Source organism: Oratosquilla oratoria, unplaced genomic scaffold (assembly GCF_046742065.1).
Source record: "Oratosquilla oratoria isolate Oo_2021 unplaced genomic scaffold, ASM4674206v1 SCAFFOLD295, whole genome shotgun sequence".
NCBI classification, from domain to species: domain Eukaryota; kingdom Metazoa; phylum Arthropoda; class Malacostraca; order Stomatopoda; family Squillidae; genus Oratosquilla; species Oratosquilla oratoria.
In genome coordinates this window covers 54,090-73,671 of record NW_027467646.1, presented here as the reverse complement: position 1 = coordinate 73,671, position 19,582 = coordinate 54,090, and the positions used below count along the sequence as shown (strand labels likewise).

The 19,582-nt window shown below is 37.1% G+C and overlaps 1 protein-coding gene and 1 pseudogene across 1 annotated transcript in view; one reads left to right on the top strand and one right to left on the bottom strand.

Annotated features, from left to right (window-relative positions):
• LOC143023058 (uncharacterized) overlaps nucleotides 1-7,501 on the bottom strand; it is a gene marked incomplete at its 3' end in the record, with an annotated part of 55,822 nt that extends 48,321 nt beyond the window's left edge. Inside the window, 1 exon segment of the mRNA XM_076181529.1 lies at nucleotides 7,407-7,501.
• LOC143023057 (uncharacterized) lies at nucleotides 4,352-5,321 on the top strand (annotated as a pseudogene).
• Nucleotides 7,502-19,582: the final 12,081 nt, after the last annotated feature.

Here is a 19,582-nt window from a genome sequence, read left to right as displayed (position 1 = left end):
AGCGCATCTATGGCCTCTTCATCACTCACATCTCCTGTGAAGGGACGCTGCATGGTTGACATCAATTTGAAGGGTGAATGCTACTACAATCCAAGGCTTTCTGTACTGCCAGACTTGTGTTGTGACATCATTCTTGGTCAAGACTTCATGAGTCAGCACTCTAGTGTTACTGTAGACTTTGGCAGATCCAAGAAAAATCTAAATATCTCCAACCCTGCCACTTGCAGTGCACTGTCTGCTTTGGTAGATACACCTCATCTCTTTTCAAGTCTTGCTCCTCATTGCAAACCCATTGTAACTAAGCCTTAGAGATTTGGGGATGATGATAAGTTCATAAGGTCTGAAATTAACAAGATGCTACATGATGGTGTTATTGAGGAAAGCACATCTCTATGGAGGGCGCAAGTCCTTGTTGTGTCACATGAGCACCACCGAAAGAGATTAGTTGTTGACTATGGACAAACCATTACCAAATTCACTATCTGGATACGTACCTTCTTCCAAGAATAGACGACCTTGTCACAGAACTGTCTCATTACAAGTACTATAGTTCACTGGACCTAAAAGTGCTTATCACAAGGTACCTATACAGAAAGAGGACAAGCCATCCTGCCTTTGAAGTGAATGGTGAACTATATCAGTTCCGCAGAGTACCATTTGGAGTTACAAACGGCATTGCTTGCTTCCAAAGGACTACTGACATCAAATAACATGATCTGCATGGAACTTATGCTTATGTAGACAATATTGTCATAGCAGGGAAGACCCAGCTAGAGCACAATAAGAACTTGACAAAGTTTCAAGAAGCTGCCCGGTTCCATAACCTTACCTTCAACAAGACTAAATCTATCATTTCCACAAAATCTATGGATTTTCTTGGTCACACAATAACCCATAGTTCTCTCAAACCAGATCCTGAACATTTACGTCCATTAAAGGAATTACCTATCCCTAAAGATCATACTTCCTTGTCCTGTGTTATTGGTATGTTTTCCTATTTTTCACAGTGGGTTTCCCAATTCTCTGACCAGATCAGACCTCTTGTTATTACTGACACTTTTCCTCCAAGTCCAGACGCCCTGAAAGCCATCAATGACCTCAAAGAAGAGATTGGGAAGGCTGTTGTGCATTCAACTGATGAAACTATTCCTTTGGTATTTGAGTCTGATGCATGCAATACAGCCATTGCTGCTACTCTGAATTAGGTAGGTCGTCCATTTGCCTTTTTCTCTCACACTCTCACACCTACTGAATGCGAACACTCTCCTGTAGAAAAGGTGGCATGTGTAATTGTGGAACGTGTATACAGTAGAGGTGGTCTCACTACTTGACAAGGCAATGTTTTACCATAGTTACAGAAGAGTGTAGAAGAAAGGGAGGCCTTTTGGATAGATTTAAATGAGTGCATAGAGGATTTAGGGAGAAATGTCAATGTAATAGTATTGGGAGACCTTAATGCTACGGTAGGAAATGGTCCAATTGATGGAGTGGTTGGGAAATGTGGAGTTCCAAGATAGAATCGTAGTGGAGAGTTGATGGTGGAAATGTGTCTAGAAAGAGAGTTGATGATAGCAAATACAGTGTTTCGGAAGAAAGTCAAGCATAAGTACACATGGGAAAGGGTGGTGGATGGAAGGGTGGAAGATAGAGCGTTAATGGATTATGTAATGGTAAAAAGGATTATGATAGGAGGAGTTAAGGATATACATGTGCTAAAGGGAGAGGGTGGGGGAATATCAGATCATTTTTTGGTGGAAGGTAAGTTGAGAGTGGAGGATAGATGGAGAAAGAGGAAAGGGACAAAAGGTAGGGAGGTGCTTAGAGTGAACTCTTTAAATGAAAAGGAAAAGGAGAAGGAGTACAAGAAGAAGCTGAAGGAGGAGTGGGAGGGAGTGAAGGATAGAGTAGAGCTAGGTGTGGAGGAGGAATGGGGATGGTTCAAGGAGGGAGTCACAAAGTGTGCAAGGATGGTGTGTGGAACAAGAAGGACAGGAGAAAATAGAAGGAAGGGTAGTGAATGGTGGGATGAGGAAACAAAGAAGGTTGTAGAAGAGAAGAAGCGAGCTTTCACAGATTGGTTATAAAATAGGACGAGGGAGTCATATGAGAGGTACAAAGAAAAGAAAAGAGAAGTAAAGCAAAAGGTAAAGGAGGCAAAGAGGAGAGCAGATGTGAAATGGGGTAGGAGTATGACAGAAAATTTTGAAAGTAATAAAAAGATGTTTTGGAAAGAAAATAAGAGACGAAGAGGAGGCGAATCAAGTAGAGAAGAAAAGGTAAAAGGTGCAGATGGAGAGATGATAATGGAAGAGAAGGCAGTAAGGGGAAGATGGGCAGAGTATTTTAGGGAGTTGCTAAATGTGAAGGGAGGGAAAGATAGTTGCAGTGGGAAATGCTAAGAAAATGACCGTGATGAGTGAGACAAATGGAGGAGAAATTAGGAAGGATGAAGTGAAGGCAGTTGTTAAGATGATGAAAGCAGGTAAGGCACCTGGTCTGGATGGATGCCATGCAGAATGTCTAAAAAAAGGAGGTACAGTGATGGTGGACTGGTTGGTGAGGTTATTTAATGTTTGCTGGTGAGAGGGTAGAGTGCCGGAGGACTGGAGGAGTGCCTGTATAGTTCCACTTTACAAGGGAAAAGGGGACAAGTGTGAATGTAGTAGTTTCAGAGGGATTAGCTTGTTAAGTGTAGTTGGGAAGGCTTATGGGAGGATCTTGATTGAGAGGATTAGGAGAGGAACAGAGGGAGTAATTGATGAGGAACAGTGTGGATTTAGGATGGGTAGAGGTTGTGTAGATCACATCTTTGTGGTAAGACAGATATGTGAGAAAGCTATAGGAAAGGAGGTGGTGGTTTTTTGGGCTTTTATGGATTTGGAAAAGGCTTAAGATAGGGTAGACAGAAAGGCACTGCAGGAGGTTATGCAGATATACGGGATAGGAGCTGTCAAGAGTTTTTATGAGAGTAGTAGAGCTTGTGTCAGGATTAGAAATGGAGAGAGTGAGTGGTTCGAGGTAAAGGTGGGACTTCGTCAAGGATGCGTTATGTCGCCCTGGCTGTTCAACTTATACATGGATGGGGTAGTGCGAGAGGTAAATGCAAGGGTAGTGGGTCAGGGATTGGAGATGGTTAAAGAAAATGAACAAAAGTGGGAGGTGAGCCACCTGTTGTTTGCAGATGACACTGCACTTGTGGCAGGATCGGAGGAGGGATTGAGGAAGTTGGTGACAGAGTTTGGGAGAGTATGTGATAGAAGAAAGCTAAAGATAAATGTGGGTAAAAGTAAGGTGATGAGATGTACAAGGGGTGAAAGTGGCAGTAGACTGGAAGTGAGCATTACGGGAGAGCAACTGGAGGAAGTGGATAGTTTTAGATACTTGGGTGCAAATGTTGCAAGAAAAGGTGGAGTGAAGGTGGAGGTAGAATGTAGATTGAGAGAAGCGAGTAAATGCCTTGGTGGATTAAAGAGTGTAATGAGGAATAGACATTTGGGAATGGATGCTAAGAGGAGACTGTATGAAGGAGTGATTGTGCCAACAGCACTGTATGGGACAGAAACATGGAACATAAGAGAGGAAGAGAGAAGGAGTTTGAATATGTTTGAGATGAGGTGTCTGAGAAGTATGATGGGGGTTACTAGGCTAGATAGAGTGAGAAAGGAGGAGGTGAGGAGGAGAACAGGGGTGGAAAGGGAGTTGGGAGATAGGGTTGATGAAAGAGTATTAGGATGGTTTGGACACATGGAAAGAATGAGTGAAGAAAGACTAGTACAGGTAAAAGAGGTATGGAAGGCAGATGTGGAGGGAGTGAACATGAGGGAACGTCCTAGGATGAGGTGGATGGATGGGGTGAAGGGGGCTTTGGGGAAGAGGGGAATGTCTGTTGAGGAAGGACGGGAGAGGACAGAAGACAGGGGTGAATGGAGAATGGTTGTATATGGATGATGTTGTGATGCATGAGGTGGAATGGGTGGGGGATGGGGGGTGAGGTAGTATGTGTGAGCAAAATTTGACGCAGCCTGAAGGGATTTCTCCCCGTCTTCTCCTTTTATGCATGGGGGGATGGAGAGGGGGGGTCGCCGATTAAATGAAGCGGCCTAGCTGTGGATGTGCTCTGTCTTGCAACACTGCTTCTGACCCATGTGCAGGGATGACCCGTCATCCAGGAGGTGCTAAGATGAGAGGGAGGGTGGAGGGGTTGGAGTGTATTCAGGGATGGAATGGGTGGGAGTGAATTTATGCATTTTCCTTTTTGGCTACCTACCTTGTAAGGGGGGAAAAGCCTTGGTATATGTATGTATGAATGTACAGACCAACAGGCTATCATTTTACGAATTGACTTGGAAAAATCAAGAATGATAAAATTCAACAATGGAGGATCAAGTTGGGATGCTACAATTATGACATGTACTGTCCTGGTAAATACAACATTCCTGCAGACATTCTCTCACATGCTCACTGTGGAGCTACTGTCAATAATGAGAAGCCATCTGAACTCCACGTTCGCCTTTGCCATCCTGGTGCAACAAGACTTACTCATTTTGTCAGTAAAAAATCTTCCTTATTCTGTGGATGTGAGGAGGGTGTGTTCTAAATGCCCTCAGTGTGCCCGACTGAAGCCTTGGTTCTACGAACCACACCAAACTCCCCTTATCAAGGCTATGCAGCCCTTTGAATTTCTTGGTTTGAACTCCAAGGGACCTCTACCCTCAAACTCCAGAAACCACTATATGCTCACAGTGGTGGATGAGTATTCTCGTTTTCCATTTGCATTTGTCTGTCAGAACATGACTACTGGTACTATAATATATTGTCTAAATCAATTTTTTGCAATATTTGATGTGCCTTCCTACCTACATTCTGATCATGGGTCATCATCTATGGCCAAGGATCTATGTGAATTCTTGCACAATCTAGGTATAACCACTAGTAAAACGACACCTTATAATCCTCATGGAAATGGGCAATGTGAGAAGTATATTGCTATAATCTGGAAGCACATAATCCTTGCTCTGGCATCCACAAACCTTTGAGAATGTCAATGGGAAACAGTGCTGTCTGACGCTCTTCATTCAATTAGATCTCTGCTCTACACAGCCACTAATGCTACGCCACATGAGAGGCTCTTCTCATACCAGTGTCGATCTCCCAGTGGCCATTCATTGCCAACTTGGTTATCTGTTCCTGGACTTGTCTTACTATATCACATTTGCACAAGTAAATACGAAGCCCTCGATGAGGTTCAGTTGTTCAAAGCAAATCCACAATATGCTCATGTAAGATTTGCTGATGGACACGAATCAACAATATCAATATGAGATAAAATTATCTCAACATTGATCCTTCTATAGACACAGGTTCAGCAAAGATTCTTCCAGTACCTACTACTGATACATCTGGGTTGAATTCTTAAGATGCTGTAGGTGATCAGAGTATACTCATCAAGGAAGGAGATATGAAGGTTGATTCTCTTCCGGCCTGGGTATCTGGTACTCCAGCTACTCTCAAATGTAGGGATGAACCCTCCACTCCTAAACATACTGGCCCTGAACAACTGTGCCAATCTGAGCTTTATATAACTAATAGTACTTCTTAACCCAATTAAAAATGGGTATGTTTTCTTACACTATTTTCTGTTTTGTTTTCTGACTATGGTGAAGCTTTTGGTTAAATAAAGCCTAAAGCTTCCAAGTGTTATTTGAAACTACATCAATATGTGAATTATCTTAAACTTAGTAGCAGCATTTGATTGTTTGATTTGATTTGACGGTGTTTCATTGTAGTTATTAAACTATTTTAATTTTGCCATAATTGTAATGAACTTCATACATTTAAATTGTATCTGAACTGACTCATCTGATGATTTTCAAATTACATTTCTTTCCAGTCAACAATATTAGTTGTGCCACTTACAGCACTGCTCGAGCAGTGGACCTGCCCAACAACACAATTTGCTCCCTACCCTTCCCGTGTTAAACACAACAAAATAAATTACCAACAATTACTAGTATATTCAAACTAAAGTAATTGCCAATAATCCTTTATATGATCAAACTGAGGTAATTAACTAAAATAGTTTTAAGCCATCTTTAGCACTGATAGAGTGGAGTAAATGTTGCCACAGTTCCACAATTTTCCCTATTTACCCATCTGTACCATTTTTACCTATGCCTTTATGAATATGAATTCATGCATGGTCTATTCCAAGGCCATCTCTTGAAACATATACTAGTTGTTTCACGCACACATCAGAAATAAACTATTTGACCATTTCACAAATCAAGTCTCTTGCAATAATATATTGTCTAAAAGAAAAATCTAAAAGTAAAGCACAATCTATTCATAAACCCCTCTAAATATATATGCTACACCATGTTATGCAGTAAAGCCAAGTAATGTAATATATGAAAACTGTTACCAAGAAGTGGAAGGAAAGATTAGCCATTCTATTCTATACACAAACAAACTCATGAGCATAAATTCATATTATTGCAATCTATAATCTCTTTTCCATTTTATTAGCCATTATATTCACAAAAAATAGAATCCACTTAACTGTATTATCTTAAAATATTTGAAAACAAACATTGCACCTCCATTTTCTCTTCACTATCATTCTCTTTCTCACTACTATTATTTACATTTGTGCAAATCTCTTGTAAAATATTAAGAAAATCATACATATGATGCATAAATTTATAATTAAGATTCTATCAATCATAATAAATGAATTCATATTCCCAGCCTAAATAAGAGGAAGCATAAACATGGCCTAAAATATATGGATATTTGTTCCCTAAATCACTATCATATTAACAACATAAACAAGTGGATTGTTTTTATGTAGAGCTAAAACCCCATAGAAAAACAGTTTCCTTCTTAAAAGTAAATATATATAATATATATACAAACACTAAAATTTAGAAAATACATTCTGCAACTACACAAATCAAATCCCAATATTGCACCATACCTTGTAACCTTATCTACACTGGTGTAATCTTAATTTTTATATAATCATAATAATGATCGGAATTTCATAATATAATTGCAAATGACCTGATTATAATGAGTTTGACAAACGTTTGCTGGTGATATGAACTCTTCAGCCCCCTCTAGGTCAATCATGTCAGCTTCTGTGGTCACTACGACAGTCACGTCAACCTACTCAATGGTCTATTTGTTATTCAGCCTTCTGGGATCGCCTTTGGATAAAATATAAGGCTTTTTCTAAAAAAAAATCTCACAGGTAATCTAAAGCGTAAATCCGTGCATCACTACAGGTGTATCTGACATATATAAGAAGTCAACAGTTCAGCACCTTGTACTTATTATCACAATACGATGAATTCAGATAAAAATAATGAAAACTTGCCGTTAAACTGATTATGTTACACACTTACAGTAATTAATTTCTGGTTATATTTTTGTAAATGACTTCCATTTTGTTGAGAAAAGCAAAAATTTGGAGCTTTACTTGTTCACCCTTGTCTTGTTTTGCTCTCACTACCTGGCGATATTTTTGCGAAACTTGTCTTCCCGCATACCAATATGACACGATAAAGAAATACATAAAGCTTCAACAACCGAAAGACAGACTCATTGAAATAAGTTCAAATGACATAATTACAAAATGCATTTATTCTCTTTCAATCGATGGCAACTATACTGAAAAGTCGAGCAATTCCGAGAAAGTAAAATGAATGAAAAAGTTGGTAGTCCTGCTTACGTCAACAAGAGGGAGTTTCGACTTGCAATATGCACGCCACTTACCTAAAACAGGCCGAAAACCACAATAATGTCTTCAAATTTTCTAGTTAACTTCAATCAAATTGTTTTCAACAAAATATCATAATTCAGTCTGCAGTTCACAATATGTTATACACACATTCACAAGTACAGTGTTTGAAGTGGTTATCACAATTAGTGGAACTGATGTATCAATTCATGTTATTACACGTAAAATAAAACGCCATATTTAGAAAAAAGATACAATATGTAAACACAACGGGCAGAGGATCCTCTACTTCCAAAGTAAACAACGTGACAAAAGTCAATAGTGCACCTCACTGTATGGTAATATGACTATCACAATAACTTCACATAACGGGCTTTGGGTATTTCACAACTGAATAAGATTGTTTTGCATTAGCCAGACTAATGTCTATTCCCACCACGCAAATCTTAGATCAAAGCTTTATGAAAAATAGACGAAGGCTACCAATACAATAATTAATTTCTGGCATATAATCGCGCATTGAAGCATGCAAACATAAAAAAAAATAATAATAATAAAAAAAATGATAAATCAAGAAATGCACAATCGTTGCAGATATTATTCTAACTCTAAGCCATGCCTACGGAGAAAAAAGACAATCGAACCAGGAAATATTACTTTGAAAAGTAAGTTTATTTGGCATTGGATCAATTTACATGAAGTGCAGATAATGAAAAGAACCCATAGTTCGAAATAACAATTACAATTGCCAAGGATAACACAAAAAAAACATGTAAGCCTATTTCATGCATAAGCTATGTTTAGTAACATTTCATCTATTCCTATGTCGCCTAGAGCAAAATTCCTATTTCGTCTAAAATTAATAAATGAATAAATAAATAGATAAATGAATAGATAAATAGATAGATAAATGAATATAAATAAATAAAGAAAGAAAGAAATAATAAATAAATAAATAAAACAAGAAGAAATAGCAGCTGCAGTGGACTACCACCTAGAAAAACAAGCGGCAGAAGCAGAACAGGAAAATAAAACGTAAGGAAATTTTGTTGCGGGAAGATGTCAATAGACTATTACAGTTGACATTTTACTGGAAGAGGCCTTCTTTGGCCTATGACTCCAGTGTAGCAGCCTGATTTCTACACTGGAGTCATAGGCCAAAGAAGGCCTCTTCCAGTAAAATGTCAACTGTTATAGTCTATTGACATCTTCCCGCAACAAAATTTCCTTACGTTTTATTTTCCTGTTCTGCTTCTGCCGCTTGTTTTTTTGGTGGTAGTCCACTGCAGCTGCTATTTCTTCTTGTTTTATTTATTTATTTATTTATTTATTATTTCTTTCTTTCTTACAGATTTTATGTATTTTGTGTCCCACTTCTGTGACTTGTCAAATGTCACCTTTATTATGTAATGAATTTTGTGATGAATATAATGTGATGCATATAACTTCAGTGAATAAATCACTAATATGTGATATCGGTAACAAATAAAACATTGTATTATAATTATGCGATTTCACTGATAAATAAATAATTGTAATACATGATTTCTGTGATAAATATATATGAAGATAAAAAGGAATTTGTGTATCCGCTGAAAAATATTCACCAACAACACTCGGCTACATTTACAATTGTTCCAAAAATATACACACTCCTCCAAATTAGTCCAAAACGCCCCCTCCATTTTTTTTCATAATCATGGCCATATGTACTTACGTGCACATGCCTCCTGAGCCACGACACATAACTCTAATAAATATCCCTTATTTTCCTACAGACTTCTCTTCCACTCCTTTTCCCACCCCAAAAATAATATTGATAATAATAATAATAATATTGATAATAATAATAATATTCATAATAATAATAATATTCATGATAATAATAATGTTCATAATAATAATAATAATAATAATATAGTAGGAAGATATAGATAAAAAATTAAAAAAGCCTACACACAAATACCGCAGTACAATGTAAACAACTATTTCCCTATACTTACCATATATCATGGATGCATACGAATTATTGCAACAAAATATGTGTTAATCCAGAATATACGTTTTTGGCAGCTGAGAAAATAATGTTATTTCTTTTTTTCACTAACTTTCTCCTTTCTTACTCAGTTTCCTAATTTTTGCCTTCCTGGTGAGTTTCCATGCACATTTTTTCATATCTCAATTTTTGTTTTGTTGTTATTTCATATTTCATTTCATTTATTCCCTTACTGTATTCATAAATATATGTATGTATTGCTGTTTGCAATCGAAATATATATATATATATATATATATATATATATATATATATATATATATATATATATATATACTTTTTCTTTTTCTTTTTGAAGGCATTCATCTGGGTACATAGAAAATATGAGTTAAAATAAGCTTTACAAGAATAAGGTTATTTTATTTTTACATGTGGAAATATAAACCACAACCTTAGTTAGAACTGCTACACTGACAATGACATAACTCAAAAAAGAAGTAATCATCAGGGAAGCGAGGCAGAAGGAATTGCGTGAAGTAAAGTAGGATATCACCACCTGTACAATGGAGAAACTCAGTGTACATATTTTGGATATATATTTTCCTCCTTTGTCTTTGTCCTTCTAGTTTCTGTGTGGCTGATATTCAGTTCTGGCCATATCTTATCTAGAGTAATAAAGTGTAAGAACAGTAACAGTTGAGTGGTTTTATCTTGATTTTTTTTTTCAAAGTTTACGAGTGGAAAAGGAGGATTCATGCTATACTGTACATAGACGGGCGAGAGGGAATTTGTCTTACATTTAAAAAATATAATTTCCCTGTGATGTTACAGGTTAATTTATTTGTCATTATCATAATTTGTTCGCATCTGGATTCTGGCCTAGTAGGACCAAAACGTCTGCTGCCGGCATGCTCCTCCTTACTAACTAGTCTCCTTCAAATGATGTAATAGTGTATTTATTAACCGCTGTCTAGAAACACTGAGCTCCACTAGTGAGGGAACGAATATGTAGTCTTAAAAAATAGTGTTTATGTTTATGTTGATTGTTTTTAAACTTGCTTTTCCTCTTTTCCTTTGAATAGTATACGATATTCGGTCATAATGTAAAATAATTCATACATACATACATACACACACAGGCCTACATACATACATACAAGTCGTACATGGGGACTACGCGTACAGTCGCTGCTGAGTAAAATATATTGCCCGTATGACATCACGCACCCTTGAGGCAGATCAAGAGAAACCACAACACCGCCATTTTAATTTGCGCCTGCATTTTCGTTGTGATTGCCAGATAAGAATTTTTCGAGGGTCCGGATTACTAATATAGTTAATATTCATGATTATGAATAAGTCATAATTTATTTGTTATTCATTTAGGTCGTGAGAATAGCAATATTAACGTAGTTCTGAGTGAGAACAGTGGCCAATAAACGAAAATTATTCCTTGAGGTGTTAGCAATATTTGTGTTATTGTTGGGGGCCAGTGTACGAGGGCGACCCGAACAGGCAAATTTTGGATGTGCTATTGTTTCCAAAATAAGCAATAACACACTTAGAAAGGTTTTATTTGTTGAGATAATTATAAAATTATATATCACATGGAAAATAGTGCCTGAGAAATCAATTATTTTTTTACCCAGGTGTCATTTTGTCGCATGTTTACCATGTTTTTGTACATTTTCAAGCAATGCCAGTTGATATGAACGTTTACAATTGTTTATTTTACTTGAAATAACCGTTGTTCAGTTCAATGAAATTGTATTTCAGATGCAATATGAGATGTCAATTAAATAGTGCATGTTGCACCAAACCCATACAAAATAAAAAATATTTTCAAATCCTTATAACACATACTTTACCTGAATGGAAACCTTGAGGAGGATGCCACACTTGATTAAATAGTTGAAGTTGATTTTGCACCCATTTTGAAAAAAAAAATCCTTGCGTACATGGATTTAAATATAAATATAATAATAGGAAAATGCGGAAGTAAATTTGTGGTCAGGTATGGCTCGTTGTCATTCCTACGCCCCACGGGAGACCTGCCGTGACTCATAGTTGACTTGACTTGACCCAAGGCGGGGGCAAGAAAGACCTGACTATTATAATGTCCATTGGTGTTTTGTCTACTGGGGTTTTGTCCACTGGCGTTTTGTAATGGAATTTATACACCGGACAGAACGCCAGTGGACAAAACATCAGCCTCTTATCCCCAAAGTGGACAATACCTCAGTATCATATGATTAATCTACAATATTAGGTGTCAGGCGTTATGTTAGTTTAGGTTAGGTTATTATACAAAGGAGATGCAAACAGAAACATACTTAATTATTGGTCATTACGGGGCTGCTTGCGAACTGAAAGGGGATATAAACAGTGGAACCAAAACTGTGTACATAAGACCACGAGAATGAAGGAGATTGCAAGAGACCATAAGGCTTACACTGGCCAGTTCCATCTCTACTATTTCTTACAATGTTGAGAAATAAGTTAGATTGGGATTGGCCTCTATATCCTTGTCTAGGCATTTTAAGTATTAATTGTTTATGAAATTACATTTACCATGTTAAAGTTTTTTCTTCTATTCTGTAACCATTATTTCTTGTGACATTACTGCGGTGCACGATGAAATATCATCTTGTATTCTTATTAACTAAGCCATTGAACATTTTAAAGACTTCTATTTAATCACTCCGCATTCTACTTTTTGGATAAGCTATAAATGAATTAAGTTCACTTAGACAATCATCGTAGGGTTTATCATGCAAACAAAAGATCATTGTAGTGATTCTACGTTGTACTCTTTATAATTTGCCTAATTCTTTTATAAGCTATTGCAACAAAAATTAAAAATATGATACAATTGCAACTTACGATTTCCTACCATTAATAAAGATGGCATGGACAGAGTGTTGATAATATATGGGTGACAAAATGCAGAATCGTCTACAAGATATTTGTAAAGAAACCCACTTTTCATCTAATATACTTTTGAAACTAATTTACATTTTAACTTAGTTTCAAAAGTATCTTGTGATTTTGTTATTCTGTTCATAGGTTTATTTATGAGACTGGTGAATATACTTTTAAATCACTCAGGAGGTGAATGTGTATGTATAGATTTTAGAAGTGGAATGTGCCCGGGATGGTTATTGTTTATTGTGAAGTTGAAATTAAATTGAAAAATAGGAAAGCGAAAACGTGGATTTTTTAAATCTATTACAATTCCTTGGTTCCCCAAAGATAATTCTGGCAATATTAAATAATGGGCATTGGACTTTAATTCGCCAATCTAAACCCATCTCAACGAGGTTTAAGAAATAAAGTACATTATACTATGTAGTCCATAATATTACCAATAGAGTTATAAAAGTAAAGTTTTTAGTTAACACATATCTTAAATAAATGTAATATATGTAGTATATAATAATAACAATGAAATGATAAGAATGAAATGTAGTGTTTGTTTCCAGAGTACACAGTCTGCGTTCCCTCCAAGAAGGGCACATTCCCGCCCTGGTCTACGTGCTGTTCGCCTTTAGGCCAGGGCCCTGGTTGAGTACCGTTAACCGAATTTTCAATTTCAAACCTCTTGTGGCATTTCCGGGAGCTGACCCGCTGATGTAAGCTCAACATGACAGATGAGCTGCGATATATCTCGCGCATACCAAAAAAAAAAAAAAAATCACAGAGTGAATACTCATATTTCACGAAAATTACATTACACACATCTTAAATATGTTTTCTAAGTGTCTCTACATATAATTTCACCTTTTTCATGATATACAGAATTTATTTACGTTTTTTCTTTACACACAAACACACACATACACACACACACACACACACGCACACACACACATATATATATATATATATATATATATATATATATGTAAGCGGAATAGGAAACACAGGAGTCTTAGTCTTGAGTTTATTCCTGACTAGTTTCGCAGGTATGCTTTTTCAAAGGAATATTCCTTTGAAAAAGCATACCTGCGAAACTAGTCAGGAATAAACTCAAGACTAAGACTCCTGTGTTTCCTATTCCGCTTACATCAACCTGTCAGAATGTCTCAACATATATATATATATATATATATATATATATATAATATATTGAGAGCTTCTGACAGGTTGACGTAAGCGGAGTAGGAAACACAGGAGTCTTAGTCTTGAGTTTATTCCTGACTAGTTTCGCATGTATGCTTTTTTCCATTGAAAAAGCATACCCGCGAAACTAGTCAGGAATAAACTGAAGACTAAGACTCCTGGGTTTCCTACTCCGCTCACGTCATATATATAGATATACATATATATATATATATATATATATATATATATACACATATATATATATATATATATATATATATATATATATATGCAGTTAGCAATTGAAATATATAGTTCCCTTACTCTTTCGTCCGTCTCTGGTGCTGTGATTATATATATATATATATATATATATATATATATATATATATATATATATAAAATACACATTAGACATATCATATGATATAATGGCAATATTTTATGAAATTGTAAAACACATAAACCTATACTCAATCTTAGATTAATGTTGAATTGTATTTAACACGATTGAATTCAATGATATACCAACCTAACATATATACTGTATATATATATATATATATATATATGTATATATATATAATATATATATATGTTCGTAAAGAGCTGGAGTCCAGGAGCCATGATATCGGAAATTTTTTCGAAACACTGGACTCAGAGTAACAGAATTTATTACCGACGTTTCGAACCCTGTCCGGGGTTCGTCCTCAGGGTTATACATAGTAAGCAAAAGGATTCATTTAAATAGTGTACCGATGTTCTCTGGGACAGGTCCCACCGGAGTGTACAAAGTTGAACAAAATCAAAACCCATTCCGAATGACAAAAGGTAATTACAAATTTGTGTAAAGCGTCCCCCAAATGAAAAGAATTGACAAAAAACCTCATAACACATGTCATAATAAATGGAACAAAACCAATTCTAAACGACACCCAGAAATTGATAACAGAGTAAGTACAGAGTGTCACCAAATGGCTCAACCGAAAATAAGAAATAAAATATCAAATGGCACAGACCAGACACAAAAGCACTACACGAGTCATCTGTCACCGCTCTAACTGTCCTGTATGTACTTATCGGTCCAAATCAAACCATAAAATAAAACAAAAACAAAAACCAAGACTAAAAGACACAAAGAAATTTGATTACAAAGTGTCCACAAGAAAAACAAAAGGCAAGTAAATGGCAAACCGACATAATAAAAATATCAAAAATCACGGTCCGGACCCAAAAGCACCACACGGGTCGCCAACCGCCGTTCTTTCTGTCCTGCTTGTGCTTCGCTTTTATATTGTGACGCCGGGGTAGGGTTTTCATAATACTGGGATTAAATGTAGGATTAGATCCTTTAAATATATGGCGAAGTATTAATAAATCCTCACAAAAATGACAGGTAAAGCGTTTTTGTTGCGCGTATATTTGTGTGCTCAATACATGTATATATATATATATATATATATATATATATATATATATATATATATATATATATATATATATATCGTGTGAACTTAGTCATGAGCTGTTCTCACGGATTCAGCGAGGGTTATCGACTGCACATATTTCATGCAGGCAATATTTAACGGGCACCAATCACATCCCTACGGACCAGAGTCATGCACTATACTGTATATATATATATAATATATATATATATATATATATATATAATATATATATATATATATATATTGGGAAGATTAATTTCCACAGTGAAAAAGGCTTATCACTTTGGATAGCTAGTATCCCTCCAGTCTTGGTATAATATAACATTACTTGTTCTAATACCATATTTATACTTCCAGGTTTCAAATTATTATTGTCAAATGTTGTATTTGTTGCTTTTTCATTTACGTTGTCACATGGATTATCATTATTATTACTATTATTATTATTATTATTATTATTATTATTATTATTATTATTATTATTATTATTACTATTATTATTATTATTATTATTGTCATTATCTTGATAGAGAGGTTCTTAATCTCGTTAGTATATTTTTGTACTATGTGTAGCTGACAAATAAATGTCATTTCATTGTTTAAACAGGTAAATTGAAAAAAAAAAATGTGGTGCTGTGTGGACCATTTTGACTTGGGTCATTCCAAGCTGACCTTTATCGTCTCCCGTCACTTGTGCGCGGAGGAGCGCAATCACGTACGCACTGCGCACCCACAAGGTCAGGCAGCCTTGCGCAGATGTAGTACGTATTTACGTTGTGTTGACAATGTAGAGCTCTGTTCTAAAAATAGAAAATATATTAAATTATTTCAGAATCACGCACCTTATCCAAACTTGACATACAATCTGATATTATTTTATACACAAAGATGAATATATTTACGTCATATTTTGGATCTTTAGTAGTTTGAGTTCTGAGACAATTGGGTTACGGGGAATACGTACGTGGCAAGCCATAAACAGCGGCAGCGACTTTGAATACAAGTGACGGTTATCGTTATGGCTATTATCAGGAGGACTTGAATATCAAACGCTGCATGTGACAGTTTCCTGGTCGCATTTTACTTGAGTTAACGAAATCACGTATTACAGGATTGGAAGAAAGTGTAGCCTCATGTGATGATATTGAATGTTTTTTTTTTTTTCCTCCTGGTTCTCAAGGTGAGGCCGAGGTAGGGTTTTTCCTACGTGGTTCGAACGCTTCACAACCTGTGTTGGTGTCCACTTATGTCCTCGGGTCTGTCTTATGTATTGTATTAGACCTGGGTAGGCCTATACTTAAGAAATACTATTCAGTTAGCGTACACAGTACACCGCGCTGCATACTTGCATCTCAGCCGAGCATTATGTGTAGATTGGTATGGACTAGAATGGCCCACAATAGATCGCCACTGACCTTCAGGGTAAGTATATACGTCATTTATTTTTTTTCTCTCTCTCGTTTCGTCTCGACCTCGTTGTCTCGTCTATTTCGTTCTGGCTACCACCAGGGAATTTTATTCAGTTAAGGGTAGCTCCTTCACTACTCAATTAAAACCTATATCGATTACATTGTTTATTAGTGGTATTAGACTGCTGAGGGAAACCCTCTCAATGACCAAAAAAAATACACTTCTCTTTCAGCAGCGGTATCGTCTTGACATATCTGTCCACCCACCCAGCGCTTTGGTTCAGCTGAGGAAAACCCCGTTACTACCTCTCCACTAGTGAGCGATGCCCTTAAAGTCACGACTACATCATGGTTGTACAAAAAAAAAAAAAAAAAACAGAAAGTGGAATCCTGTGTGCCAGTCACTGCCGTTGTAATATTACCATTCGTTCGTATTCTTTTCTGGCAGATGTTCATTCACAACCAGATGCTGCGTACAACTCCGCGTTGCCAGATGTCTCTATAATTTTCCTTCGGTGTTTGCTGGCTACAAAAGCAAAGCAGTTTTTTCTTATCTGAGGGAAAGCCATTATTCTGTAAGAATTTATTAAGTTGACAGAATTTTATGTGCACGTTACTGACTCTCATGACCAGCCTAGGTGTTATGCTTATCGCAACATAAAAAAAAACGGTGTAGCACAGAGCAGTTCGTACGAAGGGTTTAGAGAATTGCCAGGTAGGTTAATTAAACTTCGATCAAATTATTATTTACATTGATAAAAAATACATAATACATGAGACACAGAAACATAGATATACAAAAGTAAAATGGCATAATGCACAGAATAATCATATGTATATGAAAATCAGCATCAAAGCAACAGATTTATTGCATATTTCAAATGAGTTAAACATAGGTATTAATCAGGTACCAGGTTATCTCAGTTTACGCAGGCATCGTACGCAGCACCCGGAGATGCGGACAGACAGTGTAGCTAGCTTTGAACTTGTATTCAGCGCGTAAAAACTTGTGGGCGGACTGAAGCCTTGATGGTGGGTAGAAGACGCGCCAACGATGAGTCTGGAACGGTCTTGATGTCTCGAGAACAAATAAGTATTTTAGGGTGAGACAGATGCGCGACAACCTCTGGAAGGGAATTCTGGTTGTTGGGGAACACTTCAGATATGGACTAGATTATAGACGTTAACTGGAACAGAGAGATGTACCGGTACTTTGCTATCTCGTAGTTGCTTTTGCTTTAGAAATTCGGGAATATAATTCCCTCGGGCTTTTGAGTGAGACCGTTTCAAGGGTGAATAAGTGTAGGATTGTGTATGGTCTAGGCCACACACACTCATACACTCACAAGATATGCATACGTATGTAGGATATGTGTGCACATCCTCTCTAGTAGTCGTTGAGAGGATATCCGAAATAACTTGGAGATGCCATACACGAGTTTCGGTAACTAGGATTGCTGAGTGTAATCGAAGATATACAAAGGACTTGTGTAGTAGAGTTGTCGTAACGAGAATGTAGAGAAATTCTATTATACGTAATTTTCAGATAAACAGTGAGCGTTAGCTTCTCTGTTTGTTTCTGGTTCATCTGCTAGTCTGCTTGTCTCTTCTGCCTTCGTCCGGACCGCACTCTGTAGTCAAACAGTGCAGCTAGAAGCGTATTGTCCATATCAATACGTCTATCTAAATCTAGTTATACACCAATAGCTTTTTCCCAATTATAAGAGAGGTAGCCCAGTCAAAGGCATGTACTCTATTCACACCCATTCCACTCCCATCCACCACCATTCCCCCCCTCATCTTACCTCCTCATGGATGACGGGTCATCCCTGTATCCCCCCCCCCCCCCAACTACCCTGGGTCAGCAGCAATGTAGCAAGACACAGTACATTCACAGCAAGTCCGCTTCACTTAATCGCCGGCCCTCTCCGTCCCCTCATGGAGAAAAAGAGAGGACGGGGAGAAATCCCTTCGGGCCGCATAAATGTATCATCCACACGTAAGGATCCTTACCCCAATCCCACGCCCCTTACTTCTTTGCATAACAGTATAATCTTTACACTCACTCTCTATTTATCCCTATCCTATCGTCTTCCTTGCTCAACATACATTCCCCTATTCCTCAACTGCCCTTCACTCCATCCATCCATCTTATCCTCAGTCGTCCCCTCAAGCTCACTCCCTCCAACTCTGCCTTCCACACCTCTTATACCAATATTTCTTCATTCATTATTTCCATGTGTCTAAATCATCCCAATACTCTTTCATCAGCCTTATCTGCCCTCTCCTTTTCCACTCCCGCCCCTTCTTCGTTTCTCTGTCCAACCTTGTAACCCCTACCATACTTCTCAAATATAATTCAACTTTTCCTCTCTGTTTCTCTTAAATTCCAAGACTCCCTCCCATACAGTGCCGTCAGAACCACACATTCATACAATCTTTTTGCATCAATTCACAGGTGCTTAATTCTCATAACACTTTTTAATCCCCCAAGGCATTTATTTGCCCCTCTCAATCTACAATTTACCTCCACTCCCTCCCCTGCCACATACGACTCTAAACACCTAAAGCTATTCACTTCCTCCAACCTCTTTCCTTTTAGATTTACTTCAACTCACTGCTGCCCTCTACCTTAGTACATCTCATCACCTTACTTTTACCCACATTTACCTTCAACTTTCTACTATCACATACCTTCCTATACTCCGTCACTGGCTCCCTTGATCTCCCCCCTGACCCTGCCACAAACGCAGTGTCGTCAGCAAACAACAACTGACTCACCTCCCACTTTTCTCCATTTTCTTTAACCATATTCAGTCCCCTGCCCATTACCCTCGCCTTTACCTATCGCACCACCTCATCCATGTACACATTGAACACC